At 51.6% G+C, this 14,055-nt stretch overlaps 1 long non-coding RNA gene across 1 annotated transcript; it reads left to right on the top strand.

The window, feature by feature from the left end:
* The first annotated feature begins 5,676 nt into the window (after positions 1-5,676).
* Positions 5,677-12,767, top strand: LOC117704494 (uncharacterized). Its single transcript, XR_013109701.1, has 4 exons — positions 5,677-6,739; positions 7,409-7,546; positions 8,981-9,092; positions 11,421-12,767. It is a non-coding gene; the product is annotated as an uncharacterized LOC117704494 (long non-coding RNA).
* Positions 12,768-14,055: the final 1,288 nt, after the last annotated feature.

The following is a 14,055-nucleotide window of genomic DNA, read 5'->3' as shown; positions in this document are numbered from 1 at the left end:
CCCAAGCAAAGTGGCAGAGTTTGACTGAAGCTTTGGGTAGATGTTCCCTGGTCCAGGAGGAGAACCAAGTAAATTTCCCCCAGCCTTGTTGGAGACCAGGCTTGACCATTATCCTCTAAGGACCCAGAGGCTGATACACAGAGAGGGACCCAGACACAGCACACAGGCCACAACTGAAAGGAACTGACATGCTAATGAACCAGCTAACTTACTATGGAATGACCAACCAGCAACGAGGCCCTTAGCTCCTGGGTTTGAAGTTAGCAGCCCCGATCTTTGAGCTTCCTCAGGCCTAACTGATCCTTGTTCTTCTAATTTACCTCACAGATCTGTAGGCAGGGGCCTCCTTACCTCCTCCTGACACGGCTTAAGGCTGTGGGGACCATAAGAGAAGCCCAGGAAGTGAATGGAAGCTGTAACTCACCTCCGATTCTGGATGGGCGCCTCAGTACAGCCCCTGCCTTCTGCTGGGCAAGCTGACAGAGGAGGTAGATGCACTGGGTACGGTAGGGAGGGGCTTTGGAGCAAAGAAAGGACTCTTCCTATGCACCACGGTGGGGAAGGACTGGCCAGGTATATGGAGGAGACACTTCAGGTGGGAAACCTATGTCTAAGACAGAAGGGTGAAGCAGGGGCTGGCAGGAGGCAAGGCCTCCATGAATTCAGGTGAGTGGCTACAAGAAATTTTTCACTGAGTAAGGTAAGGAGCAGCCAGAGAGACACATAGCCCTGGAGGAACGAAGGGTAGAGGTTCCATTCTCATTTTAGCCTGGACCCACTCAGCAGAACCTGCCTGAATGCCAAGAGTTGGAGCTCCATCAACCTCCGTGGAGTTCTGCAAACCCTGACATGGCCTTTTCTATTTTACACTTAGGCTCAGCTTTGTCCCGTTTTGGTCAGTCGGTCATTCACTCATTCACTCATTCATTCATTCATTCATTTGTTCACAACGTCATCGAGAGCCAGGGATTTGGCTGTGTGTTACATACAGTGCCTGTCTCTCATGGTCAAGGTCCAGGGTTTGACTGTGGTCTCCAGCACTGAAACACAACACAACAGAAGGGTAAAAACAAAGCCTCGAAATGATGTCAACAGTCTATCAGAGATTCCCTTTTCAGACCAAGACTAGGAACAGACATGACCCTTTGCCCTCATGGGACTGACAACCCTGTATGGAAGAGAGGTGACAGCCATGTGCATGAGGCTGACAACCCAGTCATTTCAGAAATCAAGAGGAATGGGTAATTAAATGTGACCTGGTGCTGCCCAGGGGAACACTTGGGGAGGGCTTTCCCAATGTGGTGACATAAAGCAAAGCCTGAGGAGGAGCTGAGCCTGCTAGTGAAAGTCTGTTATTCCCAGCGACTTCCCGCCACCCACCCCACAACTCCCAACAGACTTTAAGTTCCATAAGCCTGGGCAACTTAGCAAGCAGGAAGAAATCTGGAGATACCAGTGGCAGAACTCTTGCCCAGAATCCAGCAGTAAGGGGCTGGGTAGCCAGGCCTCCCGGATGTGAAGAGCTTAGCGCCTAGCTAAGGCTTCTGTGGGCTGGGCCTGGAACGTGATCCGATTGACCTTTACAAAGGTCCCCAACTACCTGTGAGCAGCGTCCTCTGGAGGACTGGCAGGGTGAGATGCCTGTCCTTCCCAGTGGCTGGTATGTGGCCTAGAGTCTGGATCCTGCCAGGTTTTCCCCTCAGACAGAGGAGCAGGCGTGTTAGGTTGGGCAGGACGTGGGTGGTGGGCAGGTCCTGAGACTGCGACTCTTGGCCTGCTTCTGGCGTGGGCTTGGCGTGAGGCCGCGGGGGAGCTGTGTGTGGGCACGTCCTGGGGCTGCCTGCCTGCCACCCCCAGACACGGGAACTCCGGGCAGACTGGCTCACCTGGGTCCTGCTCTCACATGGTGGACTTATGCCAGAAGACAAGGAAGGCAGCAGGGGAGCAAAGACCTTCTGGGGCCGTGAAGCAAGCCCAAGGGACAGAGCCCGCTCCTGCTAGAACTTGGTTCATTTATCATTCCACTTGGTGATCAGAGGCCTACTGTGTGCCAAGCAGAATCCACACACACCATCACACTGGCAGGCAGACTAACAGGATACAAGCAACTGTGTCTGGTCCTAGAACAAACCTTGAAAGGATCCTACCCATAGCAAAGCCAGCGTCACCTGCAGCCCCCTCTCTGAGCCATGCCAGATGCTACCCCCACTTCTCTGTGGTACCTGGGCATTCTGAATAGCTCTTGACCACAACAGCAGAGAGCAGTATAATGAGGTTTAAGAGACAGACTTTCTTAGTGGCCAGAGAACTAGGTTCTTGAGTGCCGGGTGGTTGGTATCTGCATAGAAGACCAGTGAATGCTGTGATGGTCCCTGGGGAGAGCAAGCTAAACTGTGAGAGCTTCTGTGTGGATAAGCATGGCCCGTGCCAGCCTGGGTTTTATGATGGTTGCTGGAAGAAGCCATCGTGTATGCATGAATGCATTTATGTATGCATGTGCCTGTTTCTGTATGTATGTGCCTCTTTATGTGTGTATGCGCCTGTGCAGTATAAGTGCCTGGTGTTCCTGTACAAATATACCAACATATCCACACACCAGTGTGCTTGTGTGGCCGTGGGTGTGCCTGTGTATATGGGAATCTGCGTGAACACAGCATGCAGGGTGAGAGTCTGTGCACATGTATGCATATGAATGTCTGGATCCACAACCTTTACTGGCCTTGTAACACCTTTGGGTCTGGTGTGGCTGTACTGGGTCCTATAGGCTGCATGTCTGTCCCCCATCCTCCTTCCTGACAAGTGTTGACTCAGGGCTGGGCAGTCTTGCTTCAGGATTTCCTGGTCAGGCAGAAGTGGTGCATGAAAACGGAACAATTATGTCCTAAGTGGACCCTGATGAGGGTCTGGACTGGCTAGTGCTCTTTGGGGCCCAAGCCAAAAAACCTTGTACAAATTCCGAGCTTGGACTGGATCATCTCAGGCAGCCATAAGAGGTCCTTGTCCCCAATTAAGGACCATGGGACAAGTCCTAAAACCTTTTCTTAGGGTTCTCTGGATGGATGGGGGTGCAAACTCAGCACTTCCCCTTAATACCATGAAGGCAGGAGCAGCTTCATAGAAGCAAAGAGGAGTTGTGCGCATGCCCAGACCCTCTACCCACTAGGCAGCTATCCCCATCATTGGTTCCATTCCCGGAAGCTGTAGTAAACGAACACAAAACTCTAAGAAGAGTGATCGTCCATGTATCCAAAAGGGAGTGAAAAGTTCTCAGAGGATTCTACCGCACTGGGGAGTGCAGATCATTTGGAAGTTCTGCCTCACCCCATGGGGGAACTTATGGGAAATGCAGTGTTCCAGGTCCTGGTCACCTGCTTAGTCAGCGTTAGAGTCCTAACGAGGCTCCATCCAGGTACCACTGTTGTCCAGTGAGGGATGTTGGGTGAATGCAGGCTTCCAGGGAGCAGCCACCCACTGTGCTCAGGCTGACCCTTCCTATACCACCCTGCTCCCTCCGGTGTGGCCCCAGGTCAGATTAGGAGGAGACTTCGCTCAATCTAGGAGCTTGGGACAGGGATAGAATCCAACTCTGTCACTTCCTCCTGGCTGTTTCTTTCCGTGGCCAGGCACAAGAGCAAGGTTTTGTCTTGACACAGCTGCTAATATGTATTGCTCCTCTGTCAGCACCCATGCCCTGGAGAGAGCAGACCCTTTTCCCTGACAAGGTTTGCACAAGCAGAGCAGACCCTTTTCCCTGACAAGGTTTGCACAAGCAGAGCAGACCCTTTTCCCTGACAAGGTTTGCACAAGCAACAGCTTCAGCCCAGCCCCTGGTGAGGTAGGCCTAGGGCACTGATACCCACTTTAGCTCCACAGCCTGCCGCCAAGCTGTTTTAGTAAAACAGGCTTTCCTCTGACCCCTGGTCTTGGTATAACCCTCTCCTGACCAAGGTCTAAGGTGTGAAGCTCCAGAGAGTGATCTGTGTAGAGCAAGTGACATTTGCCTCTGTGCCCCAGAACCTTGTTACAGGCCTCTCCTAAGCCTAGGGTGCTTCAGAAAGCCACTGTCTCCAAAAGCACATCAGTACCTCCCCTGCCCCCCTTACACACATTGTGGTAGTGGGGCAGTACCTGTGTACTGGGGCCTGGTCCAGACCATACCAGGTAGCCACGAGCAGGGTGAGCCATTAATGATTAACTCCAGGCCTGGGCCTTGACCTCCCAGGCCTCTCAGTAAACAGGCCTTTCTGGCCAAGTGTCCACAGCCTGCTGGAGCCTGCTGGCCCCCCTCTGGCCTTTCTGCCCCTTGACCTCCCTTGCTCTCTCTCCTGGCTCAGACTTTACTCCCCCCTCCTCAACGAGCAGAAGCAGGTGGTCCTATGGTCTGAAAGCTGGGGATCCTCCTGCCTTGCACCCCAGGTCCGCCTCCCCATGTTCCAAGCCGAACAGCAGTCATAGTCTGCTGTACCTCTAAACGTGGTTTTCCAGTTAGGGAAACCTGCAGCCCTGACTGGCCCCTGTGATTCCTGATGGCAGGTCCTGCGGACACACTAACGTGTGGGATTTACAAGTCAGACTATGGGACTGGCCAGGTAGAGCTGGGACACACAGCAGTGACTGAATTATCCCCACCTTGGGTGGACAAACCGGGTTCTAGGCAGCTTCTAGCTCTGGTTAACTGGCTGTGCAAACTCCGGCTGGAAACCTGGCTCTCTGAGCCTCAGTTTACCATCTGTACCGTAAGAAATGGGGTGCTAGAATTCTAGACTCCAATTCTGATTGGGAACAAGGCCAAGGACTGGTGTCCTGCACAGGGTCGCCAGTATAGACCCCCAAAGTTCTGGATACTAAGTGTTTACTTCCTTCTTCAAGGGCAGGCTTGAGCTTGGCTTTGGAAAATCAGCTTCCTCCCCATTCTGCCATTTCAGCCCATGTGATTTGCCCAAACCCTGGGCAATAGATCATAGGTCCTGGCTCTGACCAATGGGTGTCACTTCAAGACATTTGTTGGGTATGCTGAGACTTTCTTTTCCTTGGGTGGCAAATCAGGAGAAGGAGACCCTAGAGACTTCCTTGATGGAAGCTGGTGGTCCAGAGGTAAAGGAAGGCGAAGGCAGGAGAGAGAGAGAGAGAGAGAGAGAGAGAGAGAGAGAGAGAGAGAGAGAGAGGAGGGTTCTTAAAACTTTGACCCAGAGCTGTGCCTGGGCCAGCACCATCTGGATTTTTCCATGGCAAGAACCCTTTCTGTTCGTTTTCTGCTCAAACTAGTGCAAGTCAGGATTCTTCCCCCGACAGGACACACCTTCTCACCCAATTCAGATACCCCCACTGAGGCTGACGCACAGATGCAGAGTAGCTCCAGGTGCAAATGGCTGAGCATCTGCAGAGAAAGTGTGCTTGAAAATAGTGCCCTAGGGGAGACCTGCCTGGCTGAGCTGGGCGGTGTGAAGGGGCCACCGGGAAGGGCTGGGTGGAGCCTGGGAGTGACCATCAGAGAACTCAGGCTGGTTGCCTGTGCAATCAGGAGCCTTTGAGATTTCTGGATAGGAGGGTGCCGAGCACATGGATAAAGCTCACGGGGCCAGGGCATGAGTGTGAATGTTGAATGTTACACGTGTATGTAACAGAGAGAGAGAGAGAGAGAGAGAGAGAGAGGGGGGAGAGTGAGAGAGAGGGAGGAAGAGAGGGGGAGGGAAGACAGAGGGAAAGACAGAGAGACAGAGAGAGGTAGACAGGCAGACAGAAAGCAGGCAGGGTTAGAGGCATGAAATATTCTATGGCTCCAGGAGCACTTTGGACACAGGCCGGATGCTGGTTCTGCGAGGCATTGGGCCCAGTAGGTTCTCTCTCCACCCAGCACTGTGTGACTCCCAGATGGAATGGCCTTCTCTTCCAGCATGGGCTAGGATGGTCTCTTGGGCCTGTGCGAGAGCAGAGAATCAGTCTCATAGCAATTCCAGATTCCGTACAGGGCTGGCCTCACAGGAATGGACTCAGAGAGAATCTTTGTTGTAATGGGTGCCCTGGGCAGTAGAGGGTCCTAGACACACAAGGCTTCAGACACAGGAACACAGACACTTACAATGTAGCAACAACTCTCTTGTGAGACCTGAGGATGGGGAAGGTGGCGGTTTCCATGTAGATAGAGAGGTCAAGGGGAATAAACAGGGAAGGTCAAAGGTAGCCCTTGGCCCTCTTAGGAATGTGTCACTTCACAGGCCTAGCCTGGCTGCTGCCAGACTCCAGAGGCTCTGGCCCGGTCTGGGCTATTTGGAGACTTCTCTGAATCCCCACTGTGTCTGCCCATGCTCTCTGTGAGCCCTCTTCTCTTGGAGCCATACCCCTCTTCTGACACATTCCTCTCATCTTTGTTGATCCCATCTTCTGCCTCTCTGATGGACTCAGGCCTCTCACTTGATGAGCCATTGAGCCCAACCTCCATCTTCATACTGGCCCCTGCCCTGCTTCCTCTGGCTGGAGCCAACCTGCCCTTTGCTCTGGAGCTGCCAGCAAGCACCCAGGGGGGCTGCTTGCTGGCTTGGCCTCCTTCCTGGGCTTCAAAAACCCCTTCTGCTCTTCCCTGGAGTCTGGCCACCAAGTTGGGCCTTGGTGAGAGCATCCAAGCAAGACATGTGTCTTAAGTTCTAAGCAGAATCCTTACTTCAGCCTCTGCCAGCAGAACCCCACTGGTCAGGCCTGAGCTGTTCTCTGAAATGCCCAGAGGCCAAAATGTTCTTTGAAGGTACGTGGAATGGAGGTGTAGGTCCCAGCAAAATCCAAGGCTAACAAGGAAGAGGGTCCTGCACCTTGTCACCTCCCCTTCACCCCTGGGAGGATGACGCCTTGGAGAAAGGCCTGACTAAGAACCAGGGGACCTGATGACAGCTGGGGATCTTGCTTGGTGGCAGTAGATGAGGTGGGGGAGGAGCACCTTCCCGCTCAGGGAGAATCTGCCTGAGGCCAGGGCTTCCCACACCTTACTCCCACTGCCCAGGCCAGAACCTGCTGCTGAGCCTCCAGGGTCCTACCTGGGCTGATCCAGGAAAGGGAGGGGCTGGAAGCAGCCAGCCTTCTGCTCCACCAGGTATCTGCATCAGGGTTTGTCCTCACCATACTTGTTAGGCTAGAAGTGTAAGGCCCTGCCTCAACACTCTTGGAAGACCCTGCCTGGTACCCAGCCTGCCTGGAGCCCCAACTACATTAAAGATGCCCCAACTTTATACCTCTGTACATCCTCTAAACCAGGGAAAACTCAGCTTGTTTTCTGTGTGTGTGTGTGTGTGTGTGTGTGTGTGTGTGTGTGTGTGTTTGTACTGGGGATTGAACTCAGAATTGCAAGCATACTAGGCAAGCCACTCTACCACTGAGCCATATCCTCAGCCCTCTTTCTTACTATTTTATTTTGAGACAGGATCTCATTTAGCTGAACTGCAATACTGCCTCCACCTCCCTAGCTGCTGGGATTATACAGGTGTGGGTCACCGCATCTGACTTCAATGTTGTCAGCCCTGGGCGGTGTCAGGGATGCCAGGAACAGAAGAACCAGAAGGTAGGGTGGCTGTCAGGAGGGCAGCGATGCTGCTAGGCTACCTGGGTGTGTGTCTGGCTGAATGTTGACTGGTATTTTCCTCTCTCGGAGCCTTAGCTGATAGGTAGGTTCCCAAGGCTGTGAGTATGTACCCAGCCTGCTGCCTGGCACACACTGAACCCTCAGTGTAGCTGTTGGCTCTCATGGCAGGGTTGTGAGGGTGGAGAATATAGGTCATTCTGCAGACCTGGACATAGCTTACCACTGACCAAAGGAATGAGCATGGCTGCCTTCCTTCCTGGCCTCCCAGGTCACAAATGCTCACACGGTATGTACTCGTGTATTCACATACACACCTGGCTTGGTGGCCCCGAGACACAGCCACCTGCTGGAAAACCAAGAGCTGCCTCTTCAAAATAATGATTAAGAATCAGCATAGACTACTCAAACCGAAACTCTCCAAAGCCTCTTTGGAGGACTCTGATCTTCTAGAGCCCGTGGGTGAGAAAGTTCTTACCATAGTGGAAAATGCATTCTGCCGAAACGGAAGTCTTCCTCAATTTAGCTGAATCACTTTCTGGTGGTTAGGGAAGTCCTGGTCACCTCTTGCCTGTCCCCTGATGCCTGTTGATTAGCCCAGCTGGAAGACCCTCAGTCCACATGCCCCTCTTGCAGGATCCATGTCTGTCCTAGATCCAGCCCTTGGCTCTGAGACTCCCCACTGCTCAGGCAGCCTTGTATAATCGCTTCCTGCTTCCAGGTGACAATTCAATGCTCTGCACAGCCAGGCCAGGGGTATCTCTAGAGATGAGCACGGTCAGGAGTAGAGGGGGATGGAGAGAGACCCCAGCATACCTGGCAGTTCCCACGGGCCCATGATCTCTTCCTGGGCCTCTTGTCAGAGGTGGGTATGCCTCTGGATTGACGCAGTGCCCTTCACACTGTGTCTCCAGCTTCTGAAGCATCTGGAACATGGCAGGGACCATGACCTCAATCCTGCAGTGCTCAGGAGCCTAGAGGCCTCAGAAGGGGCTAAATGCTCAGGTGAGCTCCCAAAGAGGATAAGGCCAGAAAGTGGTCTTCAGGCTCATCTTTTGCCTCAGCAGCCCAAGTCTATGGGCTAAGGCACTTGGCCCAGGTGTGACAGGTATCTGCTTAGGTGACTCCCAGTTGGATAGAGGATGGCACTTCTGGGTGGCTCCTGTACCCCCTCATCCTTAGGAACAAACAGAGATGTAGCCAACTGGAAGCCATGTGGAGTCTTGAAAGTGGCAAGCTGAAAATTAGGGAGGGTCTGTGGGGAGTGGGCACCTCACAAGTACCTAAAACTTAAAACCAAACTGATGCTCAGGGGTGAGCTTGCTTGCTGCATCCCTGGGTTCCCACCTGGGCTCTGTCCTTCAGCCATCTGGGGATCAGCAGGAACAGTGAGGTGGCTCCCTTGCTCTCTTTCAGCAGTCTGCAGGACATGTGCCCTGGGGTACTGCTTCCTGATGAGTACTGGGGATGCTGGTACCCATGGCCTTCCTGATGAGTACTGGGGATGCTGGTACCCATGGCCTTCCTGGTGAGTACTGGGGATGCTGGTACCCATGGCCTTCCTGGTGAGTACTGTGGATGCTGGTACCCATGGCCTGTGACAGCTGAGAGAATGAGGGCAACGAATGAGTTTCTGGGAACCAGGGGACACAATGGACACGGTGCAGGGGATTGAGATCTAAGAATACCCAAGTTCACTTTGGCGAGCTTGAGGATGGTGAGCCTTTGCTGCTTTCTAGCACAAGGGCTGGGGACATGTCCCTGCTCAATGAATGAGACTGCCCTGTGGCACTCTCTGTAGCTTAGGGGTTGCCTGAAAAAAGCAACCAGTTTGATGCAGCCTTTGTTCCTCACATCCCCCAAGGAAAGTGCCAAGGTAGAAGCTAGTGACATCACTGCCTAAGGCCCCAAATCAGTGGGCTCAGGGACACCCCCACCCCCACCCCAGAGCTCTGGCCTGTCTCAATGCCTAGCAGGCATCAGCTTGCCCTGCCCTGGGGCCATGAGGCCCGGCGCTCCCCAAGTCATCCCACACCCACTTGGACTAGATCCTTCACAGCCGCTGGCAGCCAGCGTTTGAGAAATTAGGTGAGGGGGGCCTGGGACGAGGGTGAAGGGAACCATTTATGTCTAAAAGTCATCCTAAAATCTTCAACATACTTTTTTTATTTTTCAAAACAAAAGCTGTAAACGTTGGGGGGGGGGTGAACCTAGCTTTGTGGGAAATGAGTCAGACAGCCATAAAATGTGTTTTTCTGAGCCTAGGGGATTATTTTACATCTTGTGGCATGAAGACACCAAGAGGAAGCCACTCTCTAAGATCCCTGGTGGGGCTGCACACTCTGCTGGGCTGGAACTCAGTGTTGCCTCCCTTCCTGAGCCAGAGACTCTTGTCCCAGAACAGATGAGTTTCATGGCTTGCTGTCACCTCCCTGTGCCTCACCCCTCTGCCTCCCCAAACTCACTTCTTATACTTCCAAGCCAAAGTGAGGCTGTAAAGGGCTTGTGACTTTAATACTCGTAGTCTGACATCTGGAGGACTCTCTGGTGATACTTTGGGGATTCCTTACTTCCCAGTACTCATCTTATGCAGTTTGGGCGGGGCTGGCCCCTACCCCTAATGTAGGCAGGGCAAGGACATGACTCTATGTTGGCTAAGCAACATCTTCCATTCTCCTGGATACAGTATCTGCTTCAGCTAATGGCAAGATCAACTTCCTACATGGCCAACAGCTTGAAGGAAGAGATTTGATCATTGTAACGAAACCTACTGTTTTGTAGCTGATTTTTTTTTGAGAATTATTTAAAAAGGAAATAAGAGGTTTAAGAATGTGTATGTATGCCATTGGTGCTCAAAAAATGGGATTTCTTTTCCTTCTTAGTTTGGTTTTCTGTTGCTGTGATAAAACATTCTTAACCAAAAGCAACTTAGGGGAGGAAAAGGGTTTATTTGGTTTCTACTTCCAGGTCACAGTCTATCACTGAAGGAAGTCAGAGCAGGAACTGATACAGAAACCAGAGAGGGACAGCACTTGCTGTGGTCTCTCTAGTTTACTCCCAGCTAGCTTCTTATACAAGTCAGGACCACTTGCCAAGGAATGGCACCACCCACAGTGGGCTAGGCCCTCCTCCACCAACTAGCATTTAAGATAGTGTCCTACAGCTATCCCCACAGGTCAATGCAAAGGAGGTTGCCTCTCACCAGATGACTCTAGGTTAAATCCAGTTGACAATAAAAACTAACCAAGATACCTTCCTTGCTACTGAAGAGTATTCTTAAGTGCTTGTGAGTAAGAGACCAAGATACAACCTGTTCCTTGGGGAGCACTTCTCAACGGCCAGAGGATAAGGTCTTTCTAATGCTCATCACAGCCCATGTCCTTACCCTGAATTTCCCCCTAGAGCTCTTCTCTAAGAGAGCTGCTGATCACTGTCACGTGTCTTCCCTGCATCCCACTCATAGCCGGAGCCTCATGGTGGGCTGTATTACCCGTGGGAAGAGACTGAGGCAGAGCAGAAGACAGGAACTTATCGAGGACCTAGACCACAATGGCTGATTCCAGAAACGCACTGAGGTCATGGAGTTACTTTCTCTTTTGCATCGATTGTAAGGGAGTCAGCTCACTCGCTACTGGCTCAAGTGTTTTCCTCCAGGAACATGAGCAGGTGCAGTGGGCACCATTTCTTCTCCTGCCTCAGCGATCTGTTTCTCTCCATGTTCTCTTCATGTTCGTTTTCCTTGAAGATCTACATGTCCTCAACTCTCCTCCATTTGAGTGAAACTGACCTATTCAAACAAAGGGAGGGGGTGAGATATAACTTAAGGCTGGCCAATCAACACCTTTCTTTCTTCCAGATACAGAGGCTCGCTCATTCAGTGATGGATCTCTGGGCCAGTGGAGCTTAGTTCCAGGAAGTCTTTCTTTCTTTGAGACCAGGCCTCAACTGGAACTCACAATAAATCTCTAATTCAAAGCAATCCTCCTGTCCCAGCTTCCTAGGTACTAGCATTACATGTATGAGTCACCACACACAATCCCAGGACTTCAGGTGGAATTGTTCAGAAGTTAGTTACTCTTTATTTTGAGATCCTGAGTTATTGTAACTCCAAACCAGATGGAGACTGAAGCCAATGGGAAGGCTGGAAAAAAGAGGGAACTTGGATGACATGATACCTGAAGACATGCCCTACTATGTGTTATTTTTCTTCTTGTACCAAGGCCTATGTCAGAGTCTCCAGCACAGCTCAGAGAGATTCTGCTGAGAGTATCAATGCCATGTATCCATCCATCTTTCTTCCTTCTTTCCTTCTGTCTTTTCTTTTTCTTTTTTTCTCTCCCTTCATCTTTCTTTCTTTTCTTTTCTTTTTTCTTTCTTTCTTTTTTTTTTTTTTTTTTTGGAGGTTTTTTTGGAGGGGTGTTTTTTTTTTTTTTTCAAGACAGGGTTTCTCTGTGTAGCCCTGTCTATCCTGGAACTCATTCTGTAGACCAGGGTGATCTCAAACTCAGAGATCCCCCTGTCTCCGCCTCCTGAGTGCTAGCATTAAAGGCGTGCCCTCCACAGCCCAGCTTCCACGTGTTCATTTCTGCTTCGGCAACTCAGGATGGGATTTCAGGAACCTTATTATTTCCTTGGTTGTTATTTTGAGACAGTCTCACTGTGTAGTTGGCTTCTAACTCATGGCTCCCTCTGCCTCCACCTCCTAAGTAGCTGGGATTACAGGTGTGCGTCAGCATTCTGGGCTTCAGTGAGTATTTGTAAGCCAGCTATTGGGTCAGAGGCTGAGAGTGAAGCTCACGAACAACTCCTACTGCATGTGGGCCCTAGAAAGACCTCCCTTTGAGGTGAATTTTGGCATAGGCTTTATGATGTCCTGATTGTTACATTTAAACAAAAGGTCCAGCGCAACATTCTTGCCTCTTTGTCTTCCCATCTGTCCAAAGAGGCTGTTGACACGCCCAGGGAAGGGGCAGAACTGGTTAAAGCCTCAGACACCAGCCTGTCTGACCATAGAGCCTAAGACGCGTGAAGACAGAGACTCCATCAAACGGGGCTTACAGCTGTATCCGCAGGGCTCATGGGTGCTACTGTCATGAATACTAGTGAAAGAAGCAGATATCTGGATGCCACCACTCTTTGGCTCAGTGACTGTCGGTGTCTCCCCACTGTAGTCAAGGTATTAAACGGAGGCTTCTTGCTCTGCCCTGGAAGGAGAGTGACTGTGTCACTCACGGAACAAGCAGGGACAGATTTTGCAGGTCAAAGGGGATGCTGCAAACAGGTATCTTAGAACAACAACAGCACAACAGACTTTACCCAGGTAAACTGGGAGGCATGGCTGCCACACTTGCCTGGTCCCCAGGGAACTGTATCCATCTTTCTCTCTGGCTTTCTTCTCTGACCCACTCCCTCACTGAGCCATCTGCAGTTTCGCCCTTCAACCCAGAGAAGTCCTTTGAGTAGCTAGAACTGTCCTGCTATCATGGCCCGCATTGAGCACTACCTGTCCAAGAGCGCCTTCCCTGACTACACACTCCCCTCAAACCACCTTTATCTTGAAGTTTTGACTTGTGCCCCTCCCCACCCCACTCCTTGCACTCAACTCTGCACCTGAGATCCCATCATTGAAGTGGGCAAGGAGGATGCATTGAATTCCCCCAGGCATCTGTCAACTTCTGGGGAGGTGTTTCTGAGGGTAAACTGACTGAAACTCTATCTGGGGAGGTACAGAGAGCAAGGAAGGAAAGACGACAGACTGGGCCTGCGAGGCCACCCCAGAAATCAGAATTACTTTCTCCTTAGTCCCCTAGTTGTTTCATCCAAGAGAACTCTGGGGGCCAAGTCTGAATGAAGATTACAAACCTCCTTCCCCACCCATCTCCAGGCTGGAATTCCCAGCAGACAGGCAGGGTTTGCACAGACAAAAGGCATCACTACATGCATTTATGATTTGCCTAATTATCTCTGTCCTCCCCGATACTACAGCTCCATAAACTTGTCACAGTCGTGTTTGTCCTTTGGCACTGGCTTGCCATGCACACACATGTGGATGTTTGTTTATAGAATGTGGCCAGCAGCAGGGCCTTCATGTGGGCTGACAACACCCGTTTGACTGCCCCAGGGGACTGGCCCCCCGCCAGGACTCCCAGACAGATTACTGCTCTCAATTCTCCCCTCTTTCCCCTACCAAGCACTGGGGATAGAGCCCAAGACCTTGAACAAGCTAGACCAGCACTCTACCACTGAGCCACGCCCCTAGCTCCTTACTGGGGGATTCTAGGCAGGGGCTCTACCACTGAGACAGGCCCCAGCCCCTCACTGGGGGATTCTTGGCAGGGGCTCTACCACTGAGACAGGCCCCCAGCCCCTCACTGGGGGATTCTTGGCAGGGGCTCTACCACTGAGCCACATTTCAAGACATGGTAGTCTTTAAGACAAACAAACAGATATACAAACAAAAAAAAAAAAACCCAATCAGCCAATAAAACAAC

The sequence above is a fragment of the Arvicanthis niloticus genome, chromosome 1, assembly GCF_011762505.2.
Source record: "Arvicanthis niloticus isolate mArvNil1 chromosome 1, mArvNil1.pat.X, whole genome shotgun sequence".
In the NCBI taxonomy this organism is placed as follows: Eukaryota; Metazoa; Chordata; class Mammalia; order Rodentia; family Muridae; genus Arvicanthis; species Arvicanthis niloticus.
The sequence above is the reverse complement of the archived record's forward strand: the minus strand, read 5'-3'. Positions and strand labels throughout refer to the sequence as shown.